Source organism: Struthio camelus, chromosome 17 (assembly GCF_040807025.1).
Source record: "Struthio camelus isolate bStrCam1 chromosome 17, bStrCam1.hap1, whole genome shotgun sequence".
NCBI lineage: Eukaryota > Metazoa > Chordata > Aves > Struthioniformes > Struthionidae > Struthio > Struthio camelus.
Genome location: NC_090958.1, coordinates 7,299,972 through 7,311,622, shown reverse-complemented (window position 1 = coordinate 7,311,622; position 11,651 = coordinate 7,299,972).

Below are 11,651 nucleotides of genomic sequence, written 5' to 3'. Positions count from 1 at the left end.
TTCTGCTGAAATGATTTGATGGCTCCCAAGAAGAGCCAAGCCAAGAAGCTTTTAAAGACTCCTGAACTGCCGTTTTAAGAGGTAGAGGATGCGTGTACCTAATGTAGTCTTAAAACTAATGATTTAATTTACCTTAGGAGAAGCAAGCAAGCATAAATTAATATCTCCCAGTAGTGCAGCAGAGGTATGTTTTATCTGGAGATTATGCTGATTAAATCAAGTGCCATAATCTTCCATCTCAATAAGATGGAGAAAGAGACCTAAAAATACAGATACAGCTTTCTAAGCCACAGCAGGGAACTGTGTATTGATCTCTAAGCACTCTACCAGCTCAGCCGAACATGCACACAACACACCCCAGCCAGGAAGCTGCTCTAACAGGCATGGCGCTAAGAGGAAAAATGAAGTCACCAGTTAAGATTTGAAGAGATGCCAGGAGATGGAGGCTGGAGGAGCTTGGAGGTAGTACAGGGGTTTCGCTAAACACACAGAGCTAGTGTTTAAAGCCACTGTGTCATTTGCTGACAAGGCAGGAGGTGAGGATAGGCTATCGCAGGCCACAGACACAAGTTTTCTTGTTTGGATACAGAACGTGTCTAAGCTTCCCAGAGCTCCTTCAGAACATCTCATCATCTCTGCATCCTCTGCTCCCTTCTCCATGCTCTGCATCCTGCTCCTGCAGCAGTCTCTCTATCTCAAGGAGACACTATCCCTTTCTGATCCCTGTCCTCAAAGGGCCATCACACCTGCCTTTTCACATCCAACCCTCTGACTCTGGTCATCAGTGTGCTGGGGCCAAGCTCCAGAAAACACTGCACAGCACCCTGCCCTTCCAGATTATGCCCTGCTCCCACGGCTGAGGAGCCTCGGCAGCCAGGGAACAGACCTCGCTCTCCTGTTGCGTTTCCTTGCACCACGTGAATTCTTCCCATAACAGCCATCCATTCGTTCTGTCACCGTGCATTGGCAAAAGCCAGAGCATACAACAGAAATAAACTATCTTCTGCATTTCCAATTCTCAGGAAAGGTTCTGGGTTTAAACCTAAACCTAATCTACCAATGCTTGTCAAACCCTCCCTTCAAGCTGTGAGGGAACAGAAAGCTAAGTACGTCTATAGCAGCCAAGCACAACTTCAAACAAGAGGCATTTGCCTTTTTCCTCCTCTCTTTTACTACAGACCCAGATTTCTAGGCCTCCTCTGTCCAACTCAGCAGCGGTTAAGGAGCAGACTCCTCCCTCCACCTGCCCTACAAAGTAGCCTCCCTTACTGGGGTTTCACTCTGAAAACATAACTGAGGAAATTAGATCAGACTTCTAAGGCTATGAATCTCCTTTCAGGATATAAGGTACCAAGGCCATTAGTCACGCAAGCTACAGATTCAAGTGGCTTAGATTCAACAGTACAGAGAGACAATGCCTGAGCTTGGGTCAAATATAGAAGCCTGTTTAAAACTTCTTCCTCCTACCTCTCTAATCTTCTCCTTTGTGTTTTTCTTTTTCCCCTACCTCTTGCTCTACACTAAAGAGAAAGAATAAACCACCTACATCAACGAATCAACAAGACCTGCCTTGACTTTTTCCAACAGAGTCATCACCTGATGATGGTGGTTTTCCAGACAAAGCCTACTCCTTTGGGACTCAACAGCAAACACTTTCCTGCAGCTTTCTGCCAAATAATCATGCTTGGGTACTCCACATTTAATGGCTTTGTCTGCCGGCTGCTCAGATTGTGTGTCAAGTGCTCTAGAGCCCTCGGACAGGACACTTCAGAAACAGAACACCTTTTACTTAAAGCCAATTCGAAACCACAGTGGTGGCTTTGAAAGCTTCCCTGGAGAATGACAAAGGACCTAGTTAACACTGTGGCACAAGAGAAGGACAAAAAAATATCCGTGCAACAGAAAGCTACCTCTGGGGAAACAAAAAACAAAAACAAAAAAACTGGAACAACTGTTTATACTGACCCCTGACACACACAACAAGTCTCCAGCAGGCAATCTATATTTACAAGGCCAAAGCGCCATGTGAGCAATATCGACTCACCCTTCTAGCCAGCTGTTGTACAACTCAGCATTAGTTATTATGAAATAAGTGGATTTTGTGAAGGAAGGAGGGTTAGCAGAAGTAGTTTTATCAGCTTATTTGAAAGTTGGGTCAAATAGCAAGCCTCTGCCAGCAGTTCTGAATGCGGGCTGCAACCACCACAGTCCCCTGCCCTTGCTTCCTCATAAATGGAATGATTATTCCACTGCTCTAAAAGCATTAAGGCCTTCAGAAGAGATATAATTAAAATTATTTTAATACCTAAATGAAGCTATCAAGGGGAACTCCATTCATCCAGAAGCAGCCCAGTGGCTCACGTGGAAAAGGCAGCTCCAAATACCCTCTCCCCGTAAGGGAGCAGGACAAAACAAAGAGAGGGAAAGCAACCACACATTTAGGTCCCATAAGCAAGCATTTTCTCAGCAAGAGTTTTGCTGAGAGAGAAGACAGAAAGGAGAACTCGCTGACTTGCGGTCCTACACATCTGGAAGCTGCAAATGCAAGAAGTCTCCTGACATTTTTTATTATTATTCATTTCTTTGGTCCTATAAGCAAAGGAAGGATGCGTTTCTTTCCTTGGAGTGCTTTCAGATTAAAATTCAGACCCAAACCCCTTTCTCACCCAGAAGCAAATCACCTAGCTTTACCATAGTCCACAAATATAAAACTGACTCCCTTAAAATGACTGAAGTGGAAGAATGCAATTTCAGAACAATCCTTCACATCCTTCTGTCATTTTACAGTAGAATTAACCCATTCTGACCTTCTCCCTCTGCAAAATACTGTCTTGGCAGGCGTGAATCACATCTCCCTTCTGGGCTTTGCACCTCTTCAGTTCAATTAACAGGGCCCCCAAAAGGCTGGAGACTTCACAACTTCTAAATGAAACATCTTCAAACTCATTAATGCTGTGTGTTTTCAGCAGGACCTCGGTTCCAGGCAAGCCTGATGCTTTGAGAGAATTGTTACGTTCATTTTGCCTTAGCAAATGCACCATTACACAAGGTTTAATTTTTTAGAAAGGGTAGACGATCTCTCCGAGTGAACATTACACAGGCATCATCTACACACTGCATGGAATTACATGTCAAGCCACTCAATAAAACCAACTTATCAGCCATGAACAAGCTTGACAAAACCTCAGTACAGGTGCCTTCCCCACCCCCCGTTAAGCTGTACAGAGTCCTGAAAATCTAGAGGAATGAAGGTGTTTTCAAATTCATTGATCATCATCCTTACCTTGCCAACATTACAGTTACTTGTGCTTCACCCTCACTGCTGAGACAGCTGCCTTTGGTAATGAGGTTTTGAGAATATAGAGGGAGAAAAGCTTTATCAAAAGATACAGAGGTTGCTTCACCTCTGCCCTCACACCCCGAGTCTCAGGCATGCTGCGAGAGGGAGAGCGACGGCTGCGGGTAAGCAGCATCTTTTCCACAGCTCATTCTCTTAAGATAGCAGACAACCCTGCAGGTAGGGTAGACCTAGAGATGACGCCTGGCTGCTCGGTGACACGGGCCACGAGAGTCACGTCACCCTGCTGCTGCTCACCCACAGCAGCTCGCTTTCTCCTAAGGAGAAAATTCAGTCGAGGCACTTGCTCCTTTCTTCAACACACTCAACAGACCAGACTTACAGTTTCTGACCTTTTTTCTAATTTATTCTCCCTCTTCCCCAGCTGGAAGCAGAGAAGCTTCACAGCAAATCTAAGCTGACAGATGATGGCTAACTTTTCTTCCTTCCTTTTGCAGGCCTTTTTCTCTGCGACCCCTGGAGAGCCACGGGTGGCCAGCCGAAAGCCTTTGCTCCTCAGCAGGAAGGGCCTGTTTGTCTCTGCCTAGTTAGATCCATCTTGGAGGGACGCATCTTCCTTTCGGTGTCACCTCACAGGTGGCTCACGCGCAGATCCTCTTTGTGCCACGTCACACAAAAACTCCTTTTTAGTCTCTTCATAAGCACTGTAATTACACCCCCAGCATCCCGCACAAGCAAACGATTCATTACCCCTAGTGTGTTACCACTTGTCAGCTGACCACATGAACAGCCCATACACAGCCTCCACCACTGCAAAGGAAAACGCTCTCTTCCAGTGGTAGCACATTTCACTTAAGATTTGCAACAAGCTTCATGTAGTTAGCTAACAAATGGCAGCTGATTAGTGGTAACTCACTACACAGAAATCATCTGGCCACCTGCCTGTAATCGAGCCTTACCCTGTCCAGCTGGATGCAAAAGAGACAAGAGAGTAACACTGAAGAAAAGATGAAGCACTGAAGGGCATAGCTGAAGTTCTGACATAGCTGAAAGCCTAGAGCACAACCTGAAGGAAGATTAACTTGCTCTAACATCCAGAGGATAAGCTAAGTTGGAGAACCTGACACGTACTCCTCACCATCACTGACACAGCTCTCGGTCTCGGACAGATCATTGCACTCCTGAGCCTCAGCTTCCCCAGCTGAGGAATCAAGTCAGTTCTCATTTACTTCCCTCTGCAAAACCCTTGGAGATTTGCAGAACAACAGTACTATATGGGTAAAAATCACTGCCAGGACAGACACCAGCAGGCATCAGAGGCTCTTCACAGCACTGACCATGCAGGAAAGCAGGATGTCCTTGCGCTGACTCTGGCTTCTCCCACCCTTTTTTACACAGTAGCACTCGAGATCACCACAGCAACAGGAGACAGTAGAAAAATATTTCACTGGAATGTATTTGGTTGCTTTTTAGTGGATTGACATGAGAGAGTTTGTTTATAAATACGTCCAGAGCATGTCGGTGTGAAATTGGAAATGAGTGGATGGCAGCAGCACTGTGAGCAAAGTACATGGGGTGAGGAGATTAAACATGCAGGTTAACCTGAAGGAGTTACACATTGAGATACCTGTGGGAAAATGCAGAATTTCAGCTCTAATCAACTCCATTGATTGAGCAATGGAAACCCTTTTCTCTAGTGCAAACCACTTTACGGTTACTTGCTCCCATGCTGTCAGAGCCTGATACACCTGCCTGCAAAACACCCACTGTCAGGGCGCAAAGGTACCCCGTGGCTAAGCTACGGCCAGAACTTTCTCGCTTGTGAAGAGAAGGCCCACAGCTCTGGTGCTCATGGCAGCCTGCTCTGCTTCTAGCATTGCCACTGCTCTTTCAGCTAAGCCAAATAAGAGAGCAAACAGACAAGGCGGTCATGCTGGGGACTGAGATCCTCCCCAGAACACTTAAGAGCTTAATTAAACCAGCTAATAACATAAGGGCAGCACTCTGACAACAGAAGCAAGCCACAGCACAGCAAGTTTCCTTCATTAACAACCTCCCAGAAGAGTTCAGCATTTATCCCATGAGATGAGTGGTACCTTGAGTGGCCAGTCCAGTGAGCTTTGTCAGGAGATAAACAGAGATAAACAGACACCTCATCTTGAAAAAGAGAAAGAAAAAAAACCCATAGACTTGTATCAGCCCTGCTTTCAGGAGAAGAGGGAGGCCTTCTCTGAGCTCTGATGATGATGAGGGTTGGGTTGAGCACCCTGTGAGCAGGAAGGCAAGCAAAACTCATTCGCACTATCCTTTGCGGAATCCACCCATTCCATTAGAGCAGGTGCATTCAAGAGACAAGCCTGCTCACCAAAGGGCTTAAGGGGAGAGCTAAACACTCACTTTCAGATAAAGAATAACTACATTCTTGTTATTCTCTTGCTAGCCCCTTAAACGTATTCAACTCCCTGGAGAGAATACTGTGGCAAGATACAAAGAACAAATAGGGTCACAGGACCAGATGGGTCATCAAGCCCCAACTCTATTTTAGGCATCATATCCTAAGTGTCATTTAAGGACATAAATCTGATAAACCATAGGTATGTGACCAACTGTCATCTCTGCTCCCAGCTAAAGAGCATGACTGGTTACGATTTACTGCCTTCTCACTTCCATTTGTGGTCTCTCAAAGCAGGACGAGAGAGCGCATGCACGCTTCGGGGGGGAGAGGGGGGGGGCACCGAGCTCAAAGCTTTGACCAACTCAAGCCCACAGTAATGCCTAGAGCAATTCAGAAGCGTTCACCACAGAATACCCGGGCACTGAACCAAGAGGGAGAAAGGCACAGTCTGCAGTGAGCACTCAGATCCTACAGGCAAAGACATACAACATACAGCAGGTACCATGATCAAGCAAAGTATACAGAACCTGCCTGACAACACACTACGTATTTCCAAGTGAACCAGCGCTGGCCTTCATCTGAGACACTGCATTCACCCAACAAGCTACTCAGCGATAAAGAGATCCAGAGCAGTGGAAATGCTTGTGATAAAGCACTCATAAATTAAAGAAAGAAAAGCTGCATTGCCTCAGGCTGTAAGTAAACTCGTGGCAACAACATTCAGTGTGTTGCAGCAAGGAGCAGTAGGTTGGCAGAAGAAAACCAAGACAACTACTACCTCTTTTTCTGGGCTTTTGCGTCTGCTTGGCTGACCGGTTTTACCAACTAGTTAGATCCCCATTACACAGCAAGGAAATGCATCCACCAGAAACTACTACTTCTCCATCATTCAGCCCAGGGATATGAGAGATTTGACTAAGAGCTGGGGCATAACTTAGATGGAGTACCTGTATGGCTCTCTGAAGGAGAGGGTAAAACCCCTCCGCTCAGAGACTTTACAGATTACTACCTTAATTACATCAAATGGTAAATAGGAATTAGCATGCCTAGTGAAAGCAATAGCCAGTTTTTAAGCCTGCTCATATCCATTACAAGGCAAGTATATCGACACGTTCCAAAAGATCTTCAGTGCTCAGGGAGCAGAGGGTAGCTGTGAGCAGAAGACACTGCAATAAGCTAGCCCCAGAACACATGCTGTGTACTCTTCATGCTCTCTATAGATCTAAAAGTATTTCAGAGCCACATTAAACTTAGACTTGAGAAAAATCAGCTCTCAGAATGGAAAGGTGTCAAACATTGCTAAATACTCCAGAAGCTTCCTCGCCAGAATAGCTCATCCATTCTCTCCAAGAACAGTTCAGCAGTCTTCCTGCGAGCTCTACTTCCCTTGGCTGCGTATTCCACACCAGCTGTCCAGGGGAAAAGAGCACCAACATTACAGCTTTGCATTACGGAATATCCGACAGGGAGACAACGACCTTCCTGAATACTCATTCTCACAGTGCCTTGAAAGGATACGCAAGCATCATCATCTCGGGTACGAGAAACGCTCTCAAGCAAAGGCCCTGTGGTGGGGGACTTGCGACCGGATTGCCAGCCGGAAGTCAGAACTCCTACTTGCCTTCCTTGGGACGCTATTTTTCCATCTTCAGGCAGAGACCAGGAGAGATACACTTTCATTTGTATTTCACTCAGACTTTCAAAGCTCTCTCCAGTCATTTTAATGAAAGAGGAAACAAATCAGTAGTTTTAAATTTCTTAGAAAAGAGTCAGTCGGATAGATTGAGCCAGAGCTGATAACTACTCCTGTCACTTTTGCTCACTCTGCTCTTGGTACAAAGTTAGCCCTAATCAATATTCTAGTACAAAAATACCATAATTGTGGGTGAAACGCTTTTCTGCTGTGTCTCATGTTATTCAGGCAATTCTTAAACTGAGGAATTTAGTAATTCCCAGCTTCAAGGGAAGAGATGTTACTACCATAGAAATTCTTTCCATCAGAATAGGTCTCCTATATTTCTGCTGATTTTGTGCAACTATATCACATGATTTAGTATCATTAGTATTCAGAGTCTTCCCCATTACCTGATGCCTCATGATGTATGAGATCTGGACCACTGGTTCTCAATCACATTAGAAAAAAAAATATTCCTATGAGTACTATGCGCTGTTCCTAAAATTGAGTTCATGGGCAAAAGGATATTGCTTCCCCATAATGAATAATTCTTCAGTACTATCGACGTTCATCAGAAGGAACTTGACACGATCAGCAGTTATTTTGAACTATTGGTTTCAATAGAAGTCAACTAACTGTTTATTAGATATCTGCTACTTTGGAGGGGATGGAGATGGGACTAAACCAAAAAGCTCCACCTACCTTCTCATTTTATGACGCAAGCAGAAATGGAGCTACATCCGTGTCTCCTGATCCAACCGCTCTCCAAACCCTTGTTCAGTCAGTGCAATAAATCTGTTCACTCCAACACGTTTCAGCCACCAACTCCAAACATGATTCAAATCATCATGCAGAAAACCTTGATTTAAGACACTAATTTTAACCTTGATTTGCATTTGTATTTATTTTCATCACAGAGTGCTAGCTTTCATTGACTGGTATAACCATTTAATAGCAGAAATTTGCAGGCAATCATCACTGTCAAAAGAATTCTAACTCAGTGAAGAGCATTAATAAAGTGGAATGAAAACGAAATTTTCACCACTTTCTAGCCAGATATTTTTCCCTTTCAAGATTTGGGAAAAAATATGTAGATGCCAATTAGAACTAATTTTAAAAGGTCAAAGCTACCTCAGGCATACTGGACAACTGGTAGGTTGCAAATTTAAAAACTGATTAAATAAAGCAGTAACTGTTGCTGGGGGGTTAGATCTACTAGTTCTAAAGCCCTAAAAATGACTGGTTTCACTCACTGTGTTGCAATTTCAGATGTGAAGGCTTAAGTAGCTCTTTCCTTATTGCTGTTTGGTGCCTCCTTTACATGAATGGAATTTAGACATCTAACCTGCTTAGAAACACACCGCTGAAAATATTTGGCACCTACTTCTTTTGGCACCTGGGTTACTGGAAGTTTGGCCCCAGGGCTTTAGATTGTACTGTCTCCTTCTCCCCCTCCACCTATTTCTTGACATCTGATGGGGAGGGGAGCTAGAACAATCTTTTCTGCTTTTTCAGCTTTAGGTGAAGTAATACAAATACAGACAATTCTCTGCATGTATTTATTACCTAAACTGAAACCAAGAATAGTTTAGAAAAACATTTCTGCACTAAAATCAAAGTACCAACAGACAACCCCTCATAAATAGGTAGTTATACACGATGCAAAAGTTTAAGCTGCCCTTAAATGTCAAAGGTGTTTCTGAAATTCAGTATACAATAAAAGAGCTGAATACTTTGACTGAAATGTGAAGTTTAAGTGATAATGGATTTTCAATATATCATAGAAAAATGGAAGTTTTCCTATAGGACACATGCCCTTATGCTTATTTCTAAATACTACACAATATATTAAATTCTGAATTTTAAAACTGGACAAGCTAAAACTGGTAACAGCAGACTTTAATAACCCATTCAGATTTTTCTTAACCATTTAACATTTGTTGTTTTCTTCTGTGGCACAAGGGGAATCCAAAAGTTGTTTTCATCTTTCTTTTTCTGAAAGAGGAAGAGCTTCCCAAAGGCCACAGCAATTCATTGCACTTTTAGGTTTTATTTTAGCAAGAGCTCCAGTAATTCAAAAAAATATATCAAAAAAGTCATCAAGACTTATGTTGCTAAATCACTTTTTCTCTTTCCAAAATTCCAGACAAAGCACACAAGTTAAAAAGTCAATTCCTCTTATTAACTTGAATCCTAGCAAAAAGTCGCCTCTTTAAAGTTTTCAGTGAGTCAAACGTTAAGAAAACATTGAACGTTGGTTAACTGGATCTGGCTTCCTGTATATTTCCTGTATATTTCCTGTATATTTTAATATCTAATAGTTGAGCACAAAATAAAGGTTCCCTCCCCACCCCCCCCCCCCAGCAGACACACAGTCCATTTCAAAGGCAACGGAAAAGGTGTTTAATACCAAGCAACAGCCAACTATAGCAACGTAATCCTCAATAAAAGTCTATTTTTGGCAGAAGATTCACCTTTCTTCTTTATACATAACCAGGAGTTAAACTATTTTTTAGGTTTACTTTAAACACCATTCATAGTGAGTATTAAATATTTTCATACCTGTAGCAAAGTCGCTTCTATTCACTGAGGGTTTGAATTCTTCAGAAGACTGATGTTAGAGAGGCATATAGCAGACAGGAAAGCCAATTTTCTCTGAGATGCTAAGCAAGACCTTGGCCACCTCCTTGAGTAACTTCTCTTCATTCTTCCAACCAGTGGCAGAAAAATGGCATTTCTAGAGCTGATGCCTATACACACTGGTCTCCACATGCTTCATCCTTGCCACAACATGCTTAACATCCTTCTGGGGTTAAAAAATGTACCGCTTCCTTGAGCACAGAAGAAGGCACTGCATTTTTATCATCTCCAGCCTTGAAAATGATACAGGCCATCACAGAACAGCCTGTCTGAAAATAGGATATAATAATCGCATACTTTTGTCGGAGGAGACAGATCTCCTTTTTATGATGATCAATTAAGGCAAGAAAAAGACTTCCATTTTATTAAAATTTTAAGTGAAGGACGGAGCTGCCTTAAAAAGGAATACCTTCAGTATAACAGTTAAATTTGATCAGAGGGCTACAAGCCCACACTTTGGACTATCGAAAGCAGAAATTAAAGTTCAAAGGTTGATGCGAGGGTGGTGGGGAATCTTGTAACGGACAAGAACCTCTGAGAAAAAGGATTACTACAAACCTCATGCATCCCCTCTGGAGATCCAAGGTCAGTTGTGTAAACACAGCAGGAGGTTGAGATCAAGTTCTGACCCATGCTGAAGCACTGCCATGAATCAGAGCCCCTTTATGCAACCCACCTCCAAAGTCAATATCTAAGTACAGAAAGGTTTCTTCCTTCCCACCTCCATCGCTCACCCTCCTCATACATCCTCAGACAGCTTGTTTTCACCCTGCACTTCTTTCAGTCCAAAGCTACTCTCCTTGATCATCTGCAGCAACACAAGATTACTCCTTACAGAGTTACAGCAGTAACTCTGGTAGCACAGCTGACAGCGTCCACAGCAGGTTTATAGAAAAGGGAAATGGTGCTACTGGTATTTGCCTCCAGAAGACTAGTCAAATTCTGATTAGGGTGTGAACTAGGAATGTCCACCCATCCCCTGTGATATGAGACCAAGGCTGATGGGAAGATGGGCTTCTGGCTATGAGAGCAGCTCTTCTCTCCCCTCTGCCCAGGGATGGGGAGGGTGGTGGTAGACATTAAGATGTAGTGTTGAAGACTTAAACTTACATAGTACACATCCACACTATACCTAGCTCTAAGAATTGACACACATTTACGTTTCCATCAATACTTTTATAATTACCCCAAAATAGATAATGATATTACAGAAGCAGAAGGATCACCTGCTGATAATGAGTTGGCAAGATATCTTCCCAAAGCTGAGCCAAAGTTTCCCACTATCTCCCCAAACACATATATCGATATGATGATATAGGTAGGAAATAAATCCTGCTATTTACTTAATGTTTTTATTATAAGAACTATGATGTTTGTTTTAAGACTCAGCAACAAATCCTGTTTGGTACATCATCACCTTATAAAAACATCTCTGCATGTGTGACACGTTAAGTTATATTAAGTATGCTGTTAATTTGACTAAATACATCCTGCTGCTTTCCACCTGACTAACTCTGAAGCAAAAGGTGGCATATTTTCAAGAGGTGGGAAACAAACACCCTCTCCTTTCCCCACTACAGCTCCAGATCTAGTTGAAACTAAACACAATAAAAATGTAGGATGTCTCAGTCACACAGACAACA